The sequence below is a fragment of the Orbicella franksi genome, chromosome 7 (genome assembly GCF_964199315.1).
Source record: "Orbicella franksi chromosome 7, jaOrbFran1.1, whole genome shotgun sequence".
NCBI lineage: Eukaryota > Metazoa > Cnidaria > Anthozoa > Scleractinia > Merulinidae > Orbicella > Orbicella franksi.
Genome location: NC_138151.1, coordinates 17,985,330 through 18,008,828, shown reverse-complemented (window position 1 = coordinate 18,008,828; position 23,499 = coordinate 17,985,330). Strand labels below are relative to the sequence as shown.

Sequence of the window (23,499 nt, the reverse complement as noted above, 5' to 3'; positions counted from 1 at the left end):
TGACAAAAACTACTGGATAGTTTTTTTGGCAAAATATCCTTTTACTTCAAAGAAATATGCAAATTACCAAATTCCGTTAAAATCGTCATTTGACGCACCATTTTATTAACCAAGTTTGAGAGCGTCGCATGCAAAACCACATCATTCTTCCGTCTTTAAAACACTCAAATACTTTTGTGCAATGTTTAAATGTGTACTGGGCTGATTTTAGGGAATGTTGCGTTGTCTTTTTGCGTGCAAAATAATTAAATTTCGAAGACATGTATTTTATTCACTTAAAAGTACTTCGTGAAAACAATTAATTTTCACCATGTGCGAAACCTTCAAATGGATCAAGCTTCTGGTGGTTGAATCACAGAAGGATGGTCTACAGATTCGTGTAAAAATTTCTGTGGGCAAATGATTGTGAGCGACGCGAGAGCTTTTCAAAGTACGTCAAAAATGCAAATATTTGACCATCCGTCGTCAAATTTCAATTTACGGGTTAGACGTATATGTTAGCATATGCCACACGACTTGACCTATAATAAGTTGAAATAGACACAGAGTTGATAATTTCGAAATGTTCTAATCACTTGATTCCAGTTTGTCATAGTGTACATAAGCTTAATTTGTTGCGATGTTGGCAAGTAAAACACAGTTAAATAAAAATCGCAAGCACGAAGCAGGAGCCATAATCGGGGACGGAGACCGTAAGCGCGCGCCATTTCTAGTATTGGGGTTGTCCCCATGATATGCGACAATAATTCTATTTTTAGAACAAATTGCGCCATCGCCTGCGGTACACGCGCGTACATGCTGCGAGGATTTTTGCGGATGTCGCGCGGGGGAAATGGCCTCCGAAATTCCCGAAATTTTTCATGTTTTTGGCCCACAACTCAACGCGTTTACGTCTGTTGGAATTTTGCTTAAGTATTTTCGTCGTAAGCTGCTCCAGTTTGAGTGAAGTAAGACAGTGTCGAATTTAGGTATGTTCCGCTCTAAGCTTATATATATCGCTGGCCAAGTTGTGTTCCGACGGATGCTTCTTTTACATGAGCTGTACATTACTCCACTTTAAATTTCACATATGTTGAAGATTAACAGCTTTTCCATTACACAGCAAAAAACTAGCTGGATATATTTAGATGTAACAGAGCTTCGGGACTTCATAGTTTCGTAGCTCCTCTTGCCACACGCTTGCGAGGAATTTGTCAGTCTATCGCGACCGAAAAGTAAAACAAAATAATTGCTAGTTTGAGTTTCGCTTGAATTGTAAGCAACGCTTGATGTTTCATCAAGGCCCAATAACTTTACGTCCGTAGATACTGCTCAGTTTTATTCGTGTAAAAATCCAGTAAATTCTCTGTTGTTGATGAATGAGAGCGCCCTTCGATGCGTGCTTTGTACAGTCAGTAAACACGACAAATTGTACTTCCGCCGCACCTTCGTGTGAAAGCGTACATGGAACTCAGGAAAACAGGTTTTGGTTATGATTAACCATTGTCTGAGAAACTCACAAATTAACTCGATACCAGAGTAGAGAGTTTTCTTGCTATATTCTTAAGTCAGAACAAACGCAAAAACATACGCGTAAGCTTACTACTAGCGTGAGCAGATCTTATTATTCATTCCCAGCGGAATAAAGTCACATTCTGACAGTGCGGCTCCTATGTGCACTATTGCAATCTCGTTCCCAGTGTCTTCGTTCCCCTTGACTCTGGGAACGTGATTGACACTACGGCTGATAACTGTAGCAGTGATCAGTACCGTAATGATTCGATTTAGCGCCGGGGCGCTTGTTTACTCTTGGCACCTCAGAGGAGGGCGCTTATTCGGAACGGGGTGCTTATTCGGGACGGACGCTTATTTCGTTTTTGAGAAACAACCAAATGCTCAAAACACAACTTTAATACGGTATTTATTAAAATAAAGGAACGATAGCAGAAACTGTAACAAATATACGGTAAATATACCGTAACGTTTGATGGAATTATGCAGTCGCAAATCGGAAATAATAGTTGAGAAACTCAGACGAAGATCACTGTTTTTGTAATGCGGCATTACGTACCTGAGCAGTTCAGGAAGATGAAGCTCGGTTGATACGTACGCTGACGGCGCTGTAATATTATAATATTAGAATATTAGAATAGAGACACTTATTAGAATGGAGGCGCTTATTAATAAAAATACATTCAAAGGGGGCGCTTATTCGTAAGGGGTGCTTATCGGAATAGAGAGGCTATTTCGGATCATTACGGTTCTTCAACACGAATGTTAACCCCTAAATGATAAAACAAGCACCCCATCACTGTCATATGGGAGTCACCCCCCCCCCTTCCTTGGGACTTAACGCCTCTTGAGGGCTACGGCCCCTTACCTAGGTCTCTAACATGGGAATTCATTCCAGGTTACGTTTACTGAAAAGGACGCAACAGTAAACGGTCTCTTCCTAACTGCACTTTTTGCTGGAATTTAGAGAAGCTTTAATTAGGAAGATAGTTTCCGATGACTAATTCCATTCTGACATGTTGTCAGGTTCAAACAGTTCCTAGTTCTTACTGAATGTCATTTAACTGTTACCACCGTCCTTCAACAGCTTTGAAAAGCATTTACTACCCCATAGTCCGTCACACAGAAGGAACTGCTATTCTGCTTAATTTGTTGAGATTATATATGATTTGAAAGAGTCTCGCTCGTCTTTCCATAAACATTGTAACACGGTTGGTCGTCAGTGTGGACCCAACTTGCTTAATGTAAGTGAGTCAACCATTCGAGGGCCGCTTCATATAAGTCCAGACAACTGGGCTAGCTCGCTTCTAAGATCTCGCCATTCTTTTCTTCGTAAAAATTTTGATGTGTTCATACGAGAAGCCGGGCTGACCCGGCTATCAAAAGTTTTACAAAGAAAAGAGCTGAGAGGCAAGATCTCGGAAACCGAGCCACCCACCTCGGTTTACCAGGCTCATATGAAGAGGCCCCGAGACAAACGGGGAGGTTAAAAGCGCTTAAGCCCTACCTCCTGTACGGTCCCTAGGGAGGGTAGAACAAATTATCGCTTTGTTACATACTCTCCTCTTCTCTGTGGTGCTAATGTCTGGAGCACTCCATATTCCCACGAAAGGCTCGCTTTTCCATGACAACCCAACACAAATGAAACTGATTTAATAAATACCCCCTTTAAGGTAATTCCTCTGAAATAAAAGTTACAATAGATTTTTGTTCAAACTTTGTCCACTGAATATTTGTCATATGATAACTTCAATTTTGAAATAAAAAAGGTGGGTGCCCATGCTCATTAAGGAGCAGTGAGGCATTGAAAATGCCCCATTTTGGCATTATTTAATGCTTATCATAAGAACGCATTCCCAGTAATTGTAACATCTTTGTGAGCCCGGACTCATAAGAACACGCATTAAACTTCAGTCAATACAATGTGTCGGACACAAGTAAACGTTTTAAGTTTGATTCAGACAGGAAGCTAAATCGTTGATTAAAAATTTGAACCAAATTTCTTGACGTGGTTACCGACTGCAAAATAGAAAAAGTCACAGTGTATCTGCTATTTTTCTTATTTATTCAATTTTCAGCAATAGAAATTAAATCAGTCTTTTCTCACGCAAAGCTTATGATTAGTTGATTACAATGACTAGCAAAAAAAAATTAGGGTGCCCGTGCTCGTTGGTGAGCTAGAGCCATTTTTCAACTGACAGCTCAATATCAAGGCAAATCCGTCATGTTTTCAATGTGCGCGTGCACCAGCGCGCGCTTATGACGCCATAAATTATGCGCAGTAAGGATGCGCAATGCAAATGTGCAGAATGACCTTAAATACAATCTTTCACAACAATATATCTCCGTTATTATTCACTTTGCTGTAATATTGGAAGTCTTAAAATAAGCAGTCTTTGGTATTCAAAATAAAAGTTTAGAAAACTTTCATACAAAAATATCAATTGAAAATAACAAATAGATAAAGCGCGTCTCCAAAAATGTAACAATGCAATGTGTAAGTGACAGAGATTTTTATACTTACAAAAATCTGGTCTAAAAAAAAAAATTAGGGCTTTTGACGGTTGACGGTCATTAAGCCGAAATTTCTTCTTTGAGTTTAACTTAATATTAACTCTTGTTTTTTTTTTTAAGTGTTACCTATTGTGTTTTGGAGGTCGTCTTGGTATTTCGCGGACAAAATGAAGTGAAATTTTGCAAATATACTCCACGACCTCTAGAAATTAGCCAATAGAAATTACGCGCACTGATTGGTTAAAAATCGTGTCTCGATAAGAACACAGAACTAGCACGTGCTGTTGACGTAATCATTACGTCATTAATTGTAATTCTCTTTTCTCTCGCCATCCGATGGCGAGAGAAAAGAGAATTCACATTTTGATGATCAAAGTAAACGAGTTGTTTTCTTTTTTCTCGCCGTCGCGGAATTCTCTAAAAGAAATAGACAACGTCCTGCGTGTTTCTATCTTGTTTTAGTAGAATTCTAATGGTATACTAATGCAAATGCTGCAATCTGATTGGCTGAGCTACTCGTATACTATCTGCCATTACAGTGCAGCAGCTGTCGGTCGTCCACGAAATGCGACGTTTTTATCGCTTTTCCGAAGTTTTGGAAGAAATTTTAGATGTAAATGGATAATTAAATTCCTGAGAAGACTAAAAGAAGGACATAATCGGATTCATGACTTTAAAAACTTGAAATCATTGAAAAACCGGTGCGCGCGCGTAAACAACCGCAAATTTACCAAAGACAATTCAACACGTGCGATTTTATTAAAGGGTAAAGTTCAATAATGCGTCGAAAAATATTTGGAAACCATTATTTGCGTTTAATTTGAGTTAGAATTCTACTAAAACAATTAGATTATTCGCTCTCGATTTCTATGACGTGATAGTTGATTTGGCCTTCGGCCTCATCAACTATCACCTCATAGAAATTTCGAGCTCATAATCTAATTGCTAAATAGAAACACCCGTGATAGTTTGAGAGAACTCCTGAAACCCGTGGAAACAGCCGCCCGTCGGCTCGTGTTTCTATCGCATTTTCTCGTTCTCCCAAACTTCCACTCGTGTTTCTATTTAACAATTAGATAATTCTCACTGTAGAGGGCGAAGCACGGGTCAACTATGACACGTTCAACTATGAGGCGTTTAATCTAGTATAAATCTACCTGTCGTTCAAAACTTCATCTAAAATCAGCTCTCCAGATACTTAGATAACGCAAAGAAGCGGTCGTCATTTTGTTATCAACTGATACTGCTACGCTACTCTCTATCTACAACAGAATAGATAGTGAGTAGAGTAGCTAATCAGAGAACGGCATTCGTGATAGAACGCTAGTAGATTTATGGCAAAACTCGACAGAAACAAGGTACATATTTTCTATTTCTTAAATAATATACAACTACATAATGAATAATGAAATACATAATGAATGAGCCGAGATCAATTTCTTCTCTAACTGTGGCTATCGATCAAATGCTGTTTGAAAGCTCCAATGCGCTTGGTCCTCAACAACGAAAAAAACATAGTGTCAACTTATTTGGGAACATGGAAACTAGTTTACAAGTTTAAAGTGGTACTATGACGAAAATCGCATCTCTCCTATCTAAGACATTTTAAAACACAAACAAGAAGTCTTTATAAGAAGAAAAATGCCATTTACTTTTTTCAAATGTCTCTTTTCGTTCCTGAAATATTCATGTTTTTAAAATATGCAAATTAGCCAAATGATGACGTCATACACTCAACCAAATTTTGATCAAATATGAAGAAAGATATCTCAGCCAATTTGTATCAGAAATGTTTGATTCTTTGCAGTAAGACTCTACTAAATGTACTCCACAATACGAGCTTGACAGTTTTGTTAACATGGCAACATACTGGGTTCCAGACCTCCCCAATATTAATGGCTTTTCTCGCCACCTTTGGCGATCCATTTTGATATTTGGTCATGGTGTCTCATCTGCATGATCCAGCAGGTATATAAATATGTTAACTCGAACTCGTGGCCTCCTTTAATGTTTTTCAAGCTGAAAATCACTAACATCTTGAAATCAAGCGGGTGGGGACTGGAAAAGAGTGAGTTGCCATGGGAACAGAAATTTTTATAGCCGTAGGTGTGTTTCCTGTAGAACTAGAAGCCTACCAAGTTTCAATGGATTCTGCTGTAAATTGACCAAGATAGCTCTATTTATATACTTAATATAATATTGGGTTGAGTGTATATCAGTCATCTAATTTGCACATTTTACACATTTTTGAAACTTAAATATCTCCGGAACTAATACAGATATTTGAAAACGGTAAACGGTGTTTTTATTCTTTCATGGAACTCTATGTGATACATTTAAAAAATAAAGGTGTAGAAATTTGATCACAGTACCACTTTAAAGATTCTTTGAGAGTCAGAAGTCCGTGATGAGCCAATAAAATGGTGAGATTTGAAATACCTTTAAACCATTTGACGGTTAACACTGAACTGCCTCTTTCTCGGACGGTTTACAGCAAAAATTGCAGTTTTTTGATGGTTTTCGGTTAAATTTTGTGCTGTTTGACGGCTGACGGTTAACCACATTGAGACCCTCGTAGATAGGGCTGCATTTTGAGCAAGTTTATTTGTTAATTAAAGTAAATATCTTTATGTACAATCTTCTAATCCAAACCTCAGAATGAGTATCCGTTTATTATTTGCTATTCTAAATCTAATGTTGAGTATTCTATGTAATTATTTACGATTCAAAGGAAAATTTGTTAGGAAAGTAATAGGGGTCAAAAAAAGATCTGATCCCTCAAAAAGAAATTTGAATGAAACAAGGAATTCTCTTTCCTAGCATGCGAACAGGCTCACACTTGAGGAACACACGTGCAAGCAGCAAAGTTTAACCCCGTTCCCACGGTCCCCCTCTCTCACTCTTGGGAAGAGGACAGAGAGACCCTGGGAACAACAGAGATCAGAGATCAAGGCAGGCTGACTTCCTTTCTGCATAAGACTCCTCGCTCGCTGACTAGCACTTCGCCGCTCACGCGTGTGACTCAAAGGTGAGCCGGCTCACAGGCTATCTCTTTCCTGAAGATGAAAACCAATGCAGAGACTTCTGAGAGGGACTGGAGGCTAGCTGGAGCTCTTAAATTTACCCAGGCCACTACACCGACTTCCAACATTTATTTGCTGAAATGAAAACACAATTTTGCTGTGTGAGTAATGCAACAGAACTACACGGGAAATATATCACATTGAAGCAAATAAGTAAATATTTTCATTCTTCCAACCATATTATCGTCTTACTTAATATCCCAAATTTCTTAGAAGGACGAAATCCTGTTGTGAATTAAGGTTGCCATTTGATCTTTAATTTTGTCACAATAAGGAGAGTAAATCCAGAATCATCAGATAAAAGATGACAAAAACTCAAAACATCTTCATGTAAATGCTGCACCAGGGAAAGAGCCTGTAAGAGAGCTGACTCATCTCCAGTCTTCTTCATACAACACGTGGCACGGCGCAAGGGGAAAAGCGCGAGGGGAGCAAGGGTTACCCATCTCACCTTGCGGTTCCATCTCGCACCATGCCACGCACTGTAGGAAGTTTTATGAAGACGAATGGGGTGAGTCAGGTAAGAGCGCCTACTGATTAGATAGCAAAACAAACCAGCATCAGATGTTGACCAAATGACCATGTAGAATTTCTTCCTCTGGAATTACGTTTGTGCATTTCAACATGTCTATCAGAACAAATCAAGATCTTGGTAGCAGAGGGTTGTCAATAGTAACTGCTCCTGAAGCTGTTACTGACCTGACTGAATTGGAGGAAATTGACTTGTCAGATAATTATCTGGAAGAATTACCAACAGGTATTTACAAGCTGAAAAATCTGAAAACGCTGAGATTAGACGAGAACCAGTTTGAGAGAACTTCCTCAAGCCATTGCTGCGTTGAGTAACCTGACCGTGCTTAGTGTGAGTAACAACCAGTTGTCTGTTCTACCTTCAAGGAACTAAGGGGACTGTGCTTGAGTAGTAACAAGTTGACTGCATTGCCTAATGAGATTAGTGAACTGAAGGAGCTGGAATGGCTGGATGTGAGAATGGCCACTGGAGACTGGACTTGAGTAATAACCAAATGACTACATTGCCTGACGAGATTGTTGAACTGAAGGAGCTGGTATGGCTGAATGTGAGTAACAATGAGCTGACAGGTTTATCATCACACATAAAACATCTCAATAAACTCCGGCTACTGTTGTGGGGTGATAACCAGTTGACTACATTGCCTGATGAGATTGGTGAACTGAATTGAAGCTGTTGAAGGAGCTGGTATGGCTGAATGCGAGTGACAATGAGCTGACAGTTTTATCATCACACATGAAATATCTCAATAACCTTGGTGTACTGTTGCAGGCTGATAACCAGTTGACTACATTGCCTGATGAGATTAGTGAACTGAAAATACAATTGTTATCGGAGACGGCGTTTTAGATCTTAGTAGCCGAGGGTTGTCAAAAGTTCCTGAAGCTGTGTCTGACCTGACTGAATTGGAGGAACTTGACTTGCCAGATAATTATCTGAAAGAGTTACCAACAAGTATTAACAAGCTGAAAAATTCCTGACATTAGAGGTGAACCAGTTGAGAGAACTTCCTCAAGCCATTGCCGAGTTGAGTAACCTGACTGTGCTTAGTGTAAGTAACAACCAGTTGTCTGTTCTACCTTCAAGGAACTGAGGGGACTGTACTTGGGTAGTAACCAGTTGACTACATTGCCTGATGATGTTGGTGAACTGAAGGAGCTGGTAGGTAGTGTTACATGATGTGAGTAAAAAGAAACGGACAGTTTTATCATCACACATAAAACATCTCAGTAAATCTAAAAAAATCCTGGATACGGGACTTGAGTAGTAACCAGCTGACTACACTGCCTGATGAGATTGGTGAACTGAAGGAGCTGGAATGGCTGGATTTGAGAATGGAAACTGGAGACTGGACTTGAGTAATAAACAGTTGACTAAACTGACTGATGAGACTGGTGAACTGAAGAAGCTGGAATGGCTGAATGTGAGAATGGATTACTGGAGACTGGGCTTAAGTAATAATCATTTGAGACTGGTAAATTGAACGAGCCCATAGTATTAGATGCGGATAAATCAGGTTGACAGTTTTATCATCACACATAAAACATCACTTGACCACATTGCCTGATGATATTGGTGAACTGAAGGAGCTGGAAATGCTGCTTGTAACTGGAAATCCTGTAACACTGGAAGAAATGAAAAAGGTTGTAAAAATACAGAAGATTTGAAGCCACGCCCACAAAACAGTATCTGTGTAGACCTGTACCTCTTAGGGATTCTTTCCAAAATTTCTGATGAGCATCCCTGTCTTTTTCATATGGGACTCTCACTCCTCCCCAGGCCTCACACGAAAACAGTGGCGCAAGAAAAGAGAATTTACATTTAGATAAACAAAATAAACAAGGGACTATCCTTTCTTTTTATTGTTGTGTTTTCAACAGGAAATAGAAAAAAATCATCCGTGTTTCTATTGAGCTATAGTAAACTCGTGAAAGACTGTAAGAACTCAAAAAAGCACTCTCCTAATCTTTCACTTGTGTTTCTATTAAACAATTAGATTATGGCCTCGATATTTCTGCTGCATGATAGTTGATGAGGGCACAGTCCAAATAAACTATCAGGCATAGTAAATGAGAAAGAAAGACACCTCGGAACACAAAGAAGCAGCCGCCATTTTGTCAACAAGCACACACTGCTAAGCTACTCACTATCTACAATCAAATAATGGCATTTGTAATGGGACACTCGCATATTAACGCTCGATAGAAACACAGAAGTTTTTTGTGCAATGTTTGTTAAGGTCTTGCATGTCATAAATAAAACTAATCATAAAGCAACTTACATTTTGTCACCGCCAGTGCTTGCAAGTATGAAGTTCTTGTGTTACCTTTCTACATTGAAGTTTGAAGCTAAGTCACAAGTTGCTTCATTGTCAAAATTTGATTCTAACAAGACTTGCTACGCAAACCTGCAAAGAGAATAAAAACAAAACTGAATAATCAGATACTAGTAGCAGCTACTGAATTGACGTTCGGGTCCACTTGACGGGAGGCATTAAATCATTCTACGATGATGAGAGTGCAAGTAACCTCCCTTGAGCAGTTTGGTGAGAATCATAGAAAATATTATAATGTAGATAAGACCCTGCGCACGCTCTGATTGGTCAAAAACCCATCTTTAGTCAGAGTATAAAACATAGAAAAAGCGTGTGTTATTGTTTTTTGCCGCATTACCTCTATATCATAAAGCAAATGAAGAAGCCTAAGCCGTGTATTATACTATGATAAAACACTCCAGACATTTGGGAACACTTGAGAAATGTAGAAAACACTCACCTGCAGCTTGCGTTTTCTACATTTCCCTCGTGTTCTCAAATGCTCGTCGTGTTTTATCACAGTGTAATACATGGCTTAGGCTTCTTTATTTGTTAAAGATAAGCCCTATGATTCATATTATGCAACACAGCGGAGGATAAAAGGTGTACATCTTCCAAACTCATTTCACTCTACTCACAATTTTGTCATAGTCCCTGTTATAATATAAACAGTATTCTATCAATATTTTCTCTTGATCTTAGTTGCAAAATCTGATCAGCTGAAAAGCCATGTAGGAATCAGAAAACCATGTTTTACTATTTCAAGTGTTTTCAATCAAAATCATAAATTAGTGTTTTACACAACTTTGGCTTTATTTGTTAAATATAACTTAATGATAATTCTCTTGAATAAAACAGGTAATTAAGAGTCCCTGTCCATAAATATGGAAAATAACTCGGCAAGGATAGAAAATTCGATTTCCCTTATATTTTTATGGTAGATAGGCTAGGGCATGACAAAAACTACTTGGTAGTTTTTTTGGCAAAATATCCTTTTATTTAAAAGAAATATGCAAATTACCACATTCCGTTAAAATCGTCATTTAACGCACCGTTTTATCAAAAAAGTTTGAGAGCCTCGCATGCAAAACCACATCATTCTTTTAAGCACTCAAATATTTTTGTGCAATGCTTAAATGTGTACTGGGTTGATTTTAGGGAATGTTGCGGGTTTTTCTGGGTGCAAAATAGTTAAATTTCGAAGACATGTATTTCATTCACTGAAAAGTACTTCGTAAAAATAATTGATTTTCACCGTGTGCGAAACCTTCAAATGGATTAAGCTTCTGGTGGTTGAATCGCAAAAGGATGGTCTACAGATTCCTGTAAAAGGTTCTTTGGGCAAATGACTGTGAGCGACGCGAGAGCTTTTCAAAGTACGTTAAAAATGCAAATATTTGAGCTTCCGTTGTCAAACTTCAATTTACGGGTTAGACGTATATTTTAGCATATGCCACATGACTTGACCTATATTAAGTTGAAATAGACACGGGGCTGATAATTTCGAAATGTTCTAACCTTATTTGCTGCAAAAGGCAGGTCCAAATGCCAATTTGACGTGCAACCTCGTTCCCAGGGTCTCTCATCTTACCGCCCCCCTGGAGCTCCAGGGGGCGGTAACATGAGAGACCCTGGGAACGAGGTTGTTTGACGTATTTCTCTCACCATTCGTCACACATAAAGCAGAAGTTTGCTTTTGTTTACACAACGTCCGATGTACATCGCCAACTGTCAACTTATTTAAAGGTCGAATACCATGAATCAGAGACCCTCTTTCCACACAAATGATCACCACTGCATCTATGTCAAAAACGGCTAAGTCATTTGTAGATAGTTGCTTGCTTTGCACTACACCAAAATATGATGTTTGATCATCATTTGATCTATTGCTGCTTGAATCCTTTGCTTGCAGCAGTTCCTTGTTTGTTCGTCACGCAATGCTGTCATCCCATTTTAGGGACAATTTTCTATCCTAATACGTAAGGCTCCGTAAGGCTTGGAACCACAGGGAGCACACAGTAGGGAGAGATTAAATTAAGAAATGAAAAGAATGAATAGTTTAACTATGCATCTGTTGTCATCTTTTACTCGACCACCGCTACCTACATGCCCTGCGTAATACTGTAACGCTAAACTCGTAACTACAATCCCAGACAAAAGAGTTGGGACACGAAACAAGTTCTCCCCTCCCCCCCACTTTCAATGTTGATAATCAGGTGATTTTTCCCTTTTTTGTTGCAGAAAACGCGATATTTTCCAACAATGATTAGGAGGGAAGGGAGATACGTGATACAGCTCAAGTGTTCCAACTACTTTTCGCCGAGATTGTAGGTCTTTTCGCGCTGTGCAATTATTTTTGGTTTACATAAATTACATATAATACAGTGGGCTACCCTCGGGAAAATGGGAGGTGGCCGCTTAATAGGGGTTGGCCGCTTAATAGAGGTTGTAACTTGAATATTTTTTCACTATCGGGTTATAAATTTCTTAGTGAACATGGAGTTAATTCAAGACTATCATGATAGAGGTGTGTTTGAATTATCACTCGTCACCTTCAATTTCAGATTCTTCGGCTGCCATTGCCCTTTCCAAAACAAAGTTTTTAAATTTTGGGTGGCCGCTTAATAGGGGTAAAGACAATAGAGAAACCCTTATCGGAACGACCAAATGGTGGCCGCGGCCGCTTAATAGAGGTAACTGGTCAATAGGGGTTTTATTTACAGTATTTTACTGACAATAATTTTGAACTGTATTGACAAGGGAGCCAAGTGAGCCACTCCAGACATTTGAACGCAATCCAAAAATTTTCCCGGTCTCTAAATTTCACAGCTACCAGCCAAAACGAACTCGAAAGATTTTTAACAACTTGGCCAAAGCTGTTTTCGAATAATTTCACGACAGTCAGAGAATTTATGCTTCTTTTGCAAAGTTTTTTTTTTTCTCAAATCGCTTTTCGCAACGTGATCGTACCGTTACCTAATCCCAAACGCGTCATTCAACGCGCGCTCGCGCTCCCCTCCCTCTCCCACGTATGCTTTTTTAATTTTTGACACGACAATTCTTTGCAAACCGCTCTCCGGTGCGCAGTTTTTCTTATGTGTACGCTGTCGCCCGATCTCCGCATGGAAACAAAATGTCGAAATTAAGGCCTGAAGCGTTTACGTGAGATTCAGCAATAACAACTGGGAGCTGGGGAAGGATTTTGTAAAGACTTGTCAAAAAAAAGTGTGTGGGAGAGGGAGGAGAGCGCAAGGGCGCCCTGGGTGACGCGTATGGTACCTGACCCAACTTGTACGAATGGATGCGAACGAACCAATTTTGAGTAAGATTATCTCTGACTCCTTCTTTCCCAACCCACTTTCACCTTTTAGACACGGTCCTTTGCCTTTACAATGGCCAGAAATTCCATCCATAGTCCTGCACTTGCTGCTGGACCCCGCGGGGGAAACTCCCATATAAAAATGACAGGGTTGCTCATCACAACTTTTAGGGGTTAAAAACGCGGTTTGGTACATCTCAGGATGCTTAGTGTCGAAAGGTCCACAGCGGGAGCTTTTGCAGTACCTTTTAGGGTATCGAGCCGAAAAAAATATGACTTGAGATGTGTTATGTGTTTATGTAAGAATTAGTGCAAATGAATATTTGAAATATCAAATATTTGAACTGCGGAGAAAGAGATCAAGACATGATTGAACATCGCAGTTATGGACACAACTTAAGCAGTTGTGAAATTATAGCCTGAATTTTTTTTTCAGGCTTTAATTTCACCGTGAAATTAAAGCAGTGACTGCTTAAGTTGCGTGTATAACTGCGATGACCAATCATCTCTTCATGAGACTCAGTACCTCCAAGGGGAGGGAAAAAACTCCCAAGCCACGCCCACAAAACAGGGGTTATTTTCAAAATTTCCTACGAGCACCCCCGTCTTTTATACGGGAGCGCCGCCCCACCCTAATGCTGAACCTTCTGCTCCGCCCTAATCCAAGTTTTGTGCGATGGTTAGGACATATCGTCACATCATGCGCAAACTTTCGCTTTTGGTGAACTTCGCCGCTCGGCATGAAATAAGCACGACTCAATATTTTAGTAAACTTATGATTGTTGATATCTTTACTGCATGGTGAGAGAAACACGTCAAATTGGCATTTGGACCTGCCTTTTGCAGCAAATAAGGTTAGAACATTTCGAAATTATCAGCCCCGTGTCTATTTCAACTTAATATAGGTCAAGTCATGTGGCATATGCTAAAATATACGCCTAATCCGTAAATTGAAATTTGACAACGGAAGCTCAAATATTTGCATTTTTATCGTACTTCGAAAAACTCTCGCGTCGCTCACAATCATTTGCCCAAAGAACCTTTTACAGGAATCTGTAGACCATCCTTTTGCGATTCAACCACCAGAAGCTTAATCCATTTGAAGGTTTCGCACATGGTGAAAATCAATTGTTTTAACGAAGTACTTTTAAGTGAATGAAATACATGTCTTCGAAGTTTAATTATTTTGCACCCAAAAAACCCCGCAACATTCCCTAAAATCAACCCAGTACACATTTAAACATTGCACAAAAATATTTGAGTATTTTAAAGACGGAAGAATGATGTGGTTTTGCATGCGACGCTCTCAAACTAGTTTAATAAAATGGTGCGTCAAATGACGATTTTAACGGAATTTGGTAATTTGAATATTTCTTTGAAATGAAAGGATATTTTGCCAAAAAAACTAGCCAGTAGTTTTTGTCATGCCCTAGCCTATCTACCATAGGAATATGAGCGAAATCGAATTTTCGACCTTTGCCGCGAAACTACGAATTTGTCTGATTTTTACAGGCAGGCACTCTTAACATTCCTAGGAGACATACAAATTTGTTTACAATCACGACAAAATTATAAATCTCTGAAAAAGAGGAGTAGTTAAAATACCCAGGAGAAATATAGGAAATGCTACACATGACAAACAGACTTAATGTACACAGTATGATGCACTAAGCTTTACCTTGTACGAGTTGAAATAATACACATTACCAGTAAACTGGCTTATAACACAGTGTGTTGCCCAAAGTCTCACCTTGTTTGGGTTGCAGGCTGACGTAGTGGACTTCATGAACATGGCCGAGCACAAGTGGGTTGGTGCTGATCACATGACCATCAGGCCTGATAGTAAGGTCACGGTGATTTGACTGACTGCTAATCACATCAATGTACGTTTTATAGCAGTTTGCAGTCGCATACAGAATCACGTGATCGCCCCATGTGCCATCTTGCTCCATGTTTGTAAGATAATCAGCCCATGACTGATATCCATTGATGAAGTTAAACAGATCTGTTCCATCAGGCTGTGAGAAGGGAGAATAAAATGGTTAACTTTAAACTAGGTCAGTACACACATACTGGGGGTATAAGTGTGATGGCAGAAATGTCCCTCCCTAAAGTTACATGTATAACCGAGAACCAAATATTGAGATCTTTTCTCAAAGCAAATTATTTTAAGACAACTAATCCCTGTACATGGCGATGCCCAGTTTTCTGCCATCGTACTGGACTGCAAGTCCAATTCAAATGCTGACACAAATGCTAGAGTTTGATTACTTGGAACATATTTTCCCAAGCCACAAATCATTGTTAAGATATTTCAACACGAAAAAACAAAATAAAATACTAAACTTACCAGTTTTGGTTTCTTTCTGAGGTACTGCACTATGGATTGTCTTAATTCTCCATGTGAGATCTTAATTCCTTTCACAAGGTTTAGTTGTTCAGACAGCGCATGAAACATGCAGTTCCCCGACCCTTCATTGTCAGAAATCACAAAGCCTTTGTCTGATGCAATTTTCTTCAACTCTGCTGATGGGTCAGTATTACTGTTGACGTTGCTTACATTGCGTTGAATTTGCTGAAGATTCATGAACATTTGCCCAGGCAGATCTAAAAAGAAAAAACGTGTAAATTAAGGTTACTGCAGAGGGGTTACTCACTGGAACTTTTGGTGGAAAGGGAAAGCGATATCTGTTTCTTCAAATCCTATTTGAGACAAAAATACCTCATTTTTAAAACTCTTAGTTTCCATTAACTGAGTTGGAAAATGGCAGTGTGTAGACTCACATGCACAGTCCCATGGAAAGAGATTTATAATAGTCACTGAACTATACTTTTAGGATTTCTATATGAAAAAACTACAGACAAACCTGTATATAATGGCCCTGTATTAAGTGGCCACCCTCTATTAAGCGGCTAGTTTTCGAAGTCCCGATTTTTCACTCAAACAACCACTGTATTTGTTACCTGTATTAGGCGGCCAACTCTATTAAGCAGCTGTGGCCACACTGTGGCAGTCCTACGTTTGTCTCTTTGTTATTTTTACCTGTATTAAGCGACCACCCTCGAACGGAAACTAAGCCAAATGTCATTTTATGCGGTATTTTATTATGTTTAAAATGCAAAATCCATCATCACCAATAAGAAATAACATGAACAAAACTACTGTAAGCTGATAACCGGCCGTTTAGTATCGTTAACACTTTCCAGATGTCTGCACTGCGCTGAAGTACAGTACCATTTCATTAGACCACACTCAGTGAGTATTTTTAATGATCCTGTTTAAAGCGGCCAGTTCCTCAAGTCCTGAGAGTGACCTTTATATACAGGTTCGACTGTATACCTAATTCCAACCTTAGGTCAATTACCAATAACACATTTATTGTAGAGCAATACGGAAAAATCCGACCAACTTTAAAACCAAAACAGCCCAAAAATCCATGTCTTTGGCTCCCACACACCCATATCGCTCATTTCTGGAAGTAGCGCCTCCCCCTGTTCCCTTCAATGTTGACAATGTTACTGCAGAAAATATTGCTACATCCTAGTATTGTTGCTACATGCTTACCTGGGGGTAGTGGAGATTCACTTGTGATCTGTCCAACTACAGACTCTGCTGAGTCTCTACACTGACTTGTAGAATATGCTTCATGACTTACAGGTTTTTCCGAAGCTATGAAAAAGAAATAATTAAATTCATCAGTCTGTCTCCACACCCACTAGCATCTCTGCATGCTCCCCTTTTATAGCAAGACACGGCAACTTCACTTCACCCCCCACAGCCCCACCCCAACTTTTGAGAAGTACAATTTCTTTCATCAAAACACTCGATAAAGAGCTAAGAAACTTATTGATGGAAAGTAAAAAAAAAAAAAACACACTTAGAATCACTCCCCCAACTTTTCAGAAGGACCCCTTTATGTAGTGAGAACAGACATTATATCTTTGCTAAAATCCCCTCCACCCTCACCGCTAAACTTTGGAACATATCTGGATTCGCTTAGAGTAAAATTTGTTCAATAACAATTAGTAAAAGGACTAGAGATGGTTTACTGCATGATTTTCTGGATATGCTGTGAAACAGATGAACAAACAGGAGAAAAAAACACCAGAAAACAAATCAGGTGAGTCTTACTTAGGTAACATAATTATTGATCATAACAATGTAAAAAACAATAAAGTCAAAGCCTTACCATAAACCAACCTCCACATCTTCTCAATAAGGGCTTCACACTGTTTCTTCCAACTGAACTTCTCTTCATAGGATGCCCGTAGTCTTTGAATCTCTTGCAGTCGCTCTGCTCTGTCTTTCAGACGTACAGCTCTAATAGCCTTGGCCCAGTCTTCTGGGTCAGCAGAATCCACCACAAATGGCTTGCCTAGCCTAGTGGTAGAGTGCACAGTGTATCTCCAAATCCAGAGTTTCCACTCACAAGAATGGGAAGACCAGCAGACAAGGCTTCCAGTGCAGTCAATCCGAATCCCTCTGTCCTAGATGGCATGATGACAAGGTCAACTTCACAAAACAACTTTTTCAATCTTTCCTTACTTTGTAGAAAACTTCGGACAAACAACTGATTTCTAGAGATTCCACTTTGCAGCAAGTTTTCAGCAACTTCCTCCTGTTTCCCATCTGGTGCACCAACAAACACCAGATGATATGAGCTGTCTTTCAGTTCAACTATTGCTTTAGCCGCAATGTCGTATCCCTTGAGACTGAAGTCTTCAGGGTCACCACGGCCAAAGGTCAACACCTTAAACTTGTCACGCTCATTTGCTGCTTGTGTGACGTCTGAAAACTCACTGAACGTGCCAGGTGTCAGCTGAATGATGTCTTTGTGTTTCTTGCAAAAGCGCAGGTAAGAGGAGTATGTCTCCGTCAGCTTGGGTCCAACTGCTGCCACAACATCTGCCAATTCACACAATTCTATTTCAATTCTACTCTTCTCTTCACCTTTGGAAATGGCCTTTGGATAGTTTTTGTGCATTCCGAGTTCTTCAGGAGCAGTATGCAGTACTTGGACCCACTTACATTTGTGTGATTTTCTGATGAATTGGGCTTGTTTACCAAGCTTCCCTCCATGGCCCACTATAATGTCAATGGTAAGGTCTTCTGGTGGGGAACTCAGCCAGTCAAGGGGGTCATCATAGCCTGGACGTCTCTCTGCTTCTCTAATGGACAGTTTGTGGCTTTCAGCAGTCCTCTTCCCTTCTTCAGAACAGGAAAATTGTGGAACTAAGAGGGTGACTTTCACTTGCTCATGTTGGGCCAATTCTGTGGCAAGCTCTCTGTTTATGGTTGACAAGCCTCCCTTAGATGAATCCCACTCACTGGCCAACAGAGTAACACTCAATGCTGTACGTGACCTCCCATGATTCTCTTTTGCTGGTGCATCTTGTGAAGTGGCAACTTTGGCAGAAGGACTCAAATCCTACAAGAGAACCACATCTACAATTACAGATGGACTCCAGATCGAGCAGTCTGGGTTTGAGACTTAACAGGGTCACTGTGTTGTGTTCAAGGGAGACACACTTTGCTCTCACAGTGCCTCTCTCCACCCTGGGGTATGAATGTGTACTACACTTATAATAAGTATAGCAAATTTTATGTTGTGGGTATATCCTGCATTGGACTAGCATCCTCCAAGGGGAAATAAAAATACACCTATTGCTTCATGCTACAGGAACTTAGATGAAATCTACCAGTATGGGACTCTTAGCCTGACAGAGACTTTTTAAAATAAAAGACACAAGGTTATAGGTAACCAATTAGCAAGTAATGTTCTGTAGCTTCTTGATGATTATTTTCAACATTAATCGGTCAATTTTAATCTTTTGTGATTTTTATAAGTATAAACTGGCCTTTATCAAATCATTTCTCCAGAGATATAATTTAACCTTCAACTTATATAGCATTGTACACTAGACCTGAAGGCAATATAAATCCTAGGGAGGATGGGAGGGGGAGGAAGAATTACTCCAGGAGGTTTAATCCATTGGCAATTAACATTATTTGTTCACAGTAGTATTCTTCAACTTGTGAAATTGCTACCTCCTTCGAGGCAGAGCTCCCTCTATATTCCATTACAGGCAGCACCCCTCCCACCATAGGATGAAACAGGGATGGCCTGACTTCTTGTTAAGTACACTAATTTTTCCATTAAGTATATTATAGATCATATAAATCACATACCTGACTTGTTTCCTTCACGAACCATTTCTCCAGTCCACGGACAGTACGCACTTCATCGCAGACCTTCCTCATACAGATCAGTGGTTGATCCTGTTTTACTTCAAGAAGGTGAAAGCACTCCTCATCATCACAACACACTCTTCCATGGTTATAACACTCTTGACCAACCCTGTCTGTCCCTTGATGACAGTATGGGCAGGCTACACACAACTCATACTGCAGTGCACTCAGGTATGGCAGCTCCTGTGACAAGGTTTGCAAAGTTCCTTCCACTAACTCGCGCACTTGTGTAGCTACATGTATGTGAAGTTCTTCTGACGTCTCTGCTGGCACTACCACTTTTATCTTCTTGTGTGCATTAACCGGAAGACTTTGTATTCTTTGCCTTAGAACAATCTTGATGAAACTCTTCTTGCCAATGACAATTAAATCATGGATTTGCTTCCCAATAACAAACCATGCTCCATTTTGGTACAGCTTGGGATGCTGCAAGGGCCATGTCTTACAACACCAACAAATAAATCGTGACACAAACTGTGAGAACAGACCATGAGGGACAAAGCCATGTACAAAATGAACATACAAAGGACAAGGATCAGCGTGAGATGGTGCCACTTGACAAAGGTCTTTAGGAGGTGTCTTCAGTTGAGCTGGTACAAAATACTTTACATCACTTGGAGACGGTGAGAACTTGGCGATCAAACCAAACTGCTCCATCATGTCCAAGATGTCATCTTTGATAATGCCTTGTTGAATAAACTTGGAAAAGACATCGTCAACAAGTTCCATGCAGAGGATGCCCTTTTCCTCTAGTTCCCGCCAGTAATTGTAATGTATAGGATCCTAAGAAACAACATCAGAATAACATTTAGGTGTACAGTTATAAACTTGTATTTATTCAGCTACCTAGCATGAGGCTAAAGGTTTTGTTGATGATGGCTTCCTTGCAAGTACTGGGTAGTTCTCTCAAATGGGAAATGGTTTTATGCCATGAATGCTGTTATAAAAATACAAATTCTGGAACATACATTTTAAACAGGGACTGCCTCTTCACATAGCAGACATTCCTACTACATGTATCTTAGAGGCATTGCATCATGTAAATTCATCCGTCATCATTCTCTAAAGGGTTGGCCAAATTAACAAATATGAACTATTCAGACACTCAAACAAGGTACTTTAAAACATTGAAGGTGAACATCAGGTAAAGGAAGAGCAATTTAATTTTCTTACCATTTTGTTTGAGTGCGGAATGGTTATCAGCTGCTTTAATAGGTCAATCAGCCACTGAGCCTTCAGAACAACTGTACTGCGATGCTTGATAATCATACCAAGGCCATGGTAGAAACTGATCATACCATCAAACTCATCTGCATCTTCTATAAAGCAATTTTTTTGGGCATAACTTTGGAGTTGCTTTAGATGTTTGTGATAAATCTGTTGAGCTATCAAAGCTTCAATCACCTTTTCAAACAGAAACCATCTAAAAGACAATCATGGAAAATGCATCACATTTCATGACAATGCATTATTTCTATTATTTACTTTGTTCCATTGCTCTCATGGCTTGTCTCTCAAATGACCAACAAAGAGAGTGCAAGAACCATTCGACTTGTCAAGATCATGCATTTTTGTTTGAATATCAATGCTTTCCACAATTCTTGAATTTTGATTTGCTTGTCAAACTGGAGCATCAAAAAATGCCAAAAAGATGTCATTCCCCCCACCTACCCATGCCACAGAGAGTTGTCTGAAATTTATCAAAACCTTTGTTAAGTGACAGGAGTATGGCAGTCTTTTCTGTAATGCCATTCTTCTAAGAGATGTTCTAGCTGCCACTGTTCAAAGAGTATTAGGTAAAGTCCATGCCCTGGATATTGGCTCAATACAACATATCCTATCCTGACTCTTCTCTGTTTTGAATTTTGGTGCATGCATGACAATCCAACTGAGTGCAGGCAATTGCTTTTGTTTGTAGAAAATAATTTACCTAACTGGAATTTTCTCCCCCATATATGGTTCCTGTCTCAACACCTCCATGATTTTGTTCCGCAGTTCTTGAATGTCACCTGTGTTCCCCTTTAGCTCTAAAAATAAATACACTACATTTTGACACATATTCTATGTTTATAGAGAAAATAGAGATATATTTTCAGTGTGCATATAGGTCCTACAAATGAAAAGGTTGAAATCTGGTGTGGTCTGAGTTTTCAACACACACAAATCTGATAAGTTAATAAAGATGGTGAATTTTAAGCTCGGTAATGAAATGTGAAGGTGAATTAATCAACATGACATGAGCATGGGACAAAGAAATATTCTGAGTCCCCGACAGGAATCGAACCCATGACCTCCCGAACACCGGGCGGCCACTCTATCCACTGAGCTACAAGAACTCATGGAGAGCAAGGTCGTATATGAACTCACAAATCTGGTCTCATGCTAGAGGTGCAAAGCTACGAGAACAAGCAAGTAAAGATCAAAGGCTAGCAGCAAGGTGAGATAAAAGCAAGGTGAGATAAAAGGAAGTCTGCAACATAGAGGTCACACGCTGACATCAAATCGACATTTTACCGTTTTCTGTAGCGAAGACAACTGGCAATTCAGAGTGCAAAAAAGTAACATAACCTAAATTTTACCATAATTAGGACCGATATGCATACAGCCCTTCAAATTTTACAATCACCTCCATCTGTTCTTCAATTCAGTCTGAAGTGTCCTTTGACTAGATTGGGAAAGAGCACAAAAAACAAACTGGAGGTGACAAAATGAATACCAAAGGCAAAATGCATTGATGAAAAAAGAGTTTCCAAATGTGTCCACTAGGTGAACACGAACCAACATGTTTACTTCTTATATCTCTAGCTATGCTGTAACTTGGTAGTTATGATCATTACGTTAGCCATATGTTAGTACCTGTTTGAAGATTCTTTCTTTCTGGACCTATCAGTGAGCTTGTGTTATCAATGCTGAACAATGGCCAGAACACATGTTTTCCATACTCTTTACCAAAAATTCTCTTCTGTATTTGAGATTTCATTACTGCAATGTCTTCAGCTGGTTTGTCAGCATGTGTGCCTACAATGAGCACTGGTGGCTGCAGATAGGTCAGCCTCCTTTGAGCACCATAATCTGTTTCTGCTTTTACTTGTGTTATACTGTGGATTGTCGCAAGCCATGATAACAAATTATCCAGATTTGTTTCGTTGTTTGGGTTTTCCAAATGTATATCACAAGTTCCTTGTCTAACACAGGGCTCAGCAGGGGCATATAATGGCTTGCTGAGGTTGTATACCAAAACATAAATTGCCCGTGACGACAAGAAAAGAGGGTGAGAGGCATAGTACAAGTGCTGTCCAGCAAAATCCCACACATCCATACTTACAACAGATTCTCCTCTGGTAATATCACTTTTACCCTGTTCACCTCTAACATACTCCAGGAACTGATGAACATATTTTGTGATTTCATCTGGTGTAGAAGTGGCATTGATCACTACATCGAGCTCCTCTAGCTCATTTTCACTTCTGCAATAATGCAAATGTTCACCACTGTTATCACTGTCCTGCTTAGGAGCTCCTTTTGCTTTTATTGATGGCGAGGACATATCTGACTCATGAAGGTGTCCTTCAGTCTTCTCAACCTGAAACAGAGTATCAAACAAGAAATGATTAGCCACATAATTGCACGCAATACCTACCAACTCTCACATCTAAGGAGTGAGTCTCACAACTGGAGGTAAAAAAAAAAAAACTGTCAGCCTCATGCCTGCTGGGACTGGGCTCTTTTTAGCACACTTAAATAACAAGTTTCAATACCACAAGGAAAAAGTTGCCAGGAATATATTTGTAAGCCAGGCACTCATTTAAAGACCCTGACAGTTCAATTAACCCATTGAGTTGAAAATTTTCTTTCCCTAATTTCTCTGATTTTTGTGTGAAAATGAAAGGGACACTATCATGAGCTGTGCATGTGTAAAACTGCTTCTTCATATCAGCTAACATATTTGTTTTTAGAGGGTATTTTTAACGTGATGTGTTATTTTGTAGCTTAAAG

At 39.5% G+C, this 23,499-nt stretch overlaps 1 pseudogene across 1 annotated transcript; it reads right to left on the bottom strand.

Moving 5' to 3' along the window:
- Positions 1-9,950: 9,950 nt before the first annotated feature.
- On the bottom strand, positions 9,951-22,896 carry LOC145492978 (uncharacterized; annotated as a pseudogene). Its single transcript, XR_014050077.1, has 9 exons — positions 22,360-22,896; positions 21,434-21,530; positions 20,677-20,926; positions 19,444-20,286; positions 17,444-18,682; positions 16,819-16,923; positions 15,604-15,860; positions 15,004-15,271; positions 9,951-10,027 (listed from the first exon to the last, which is right to left on the bottom strand). The product of XR_014050077.1 is annotated as an uncharacterized LOC145492978 (transcript).
- Between the last annotated feature and the right edge of the window lie 603 nt (positions 22,897-23,499).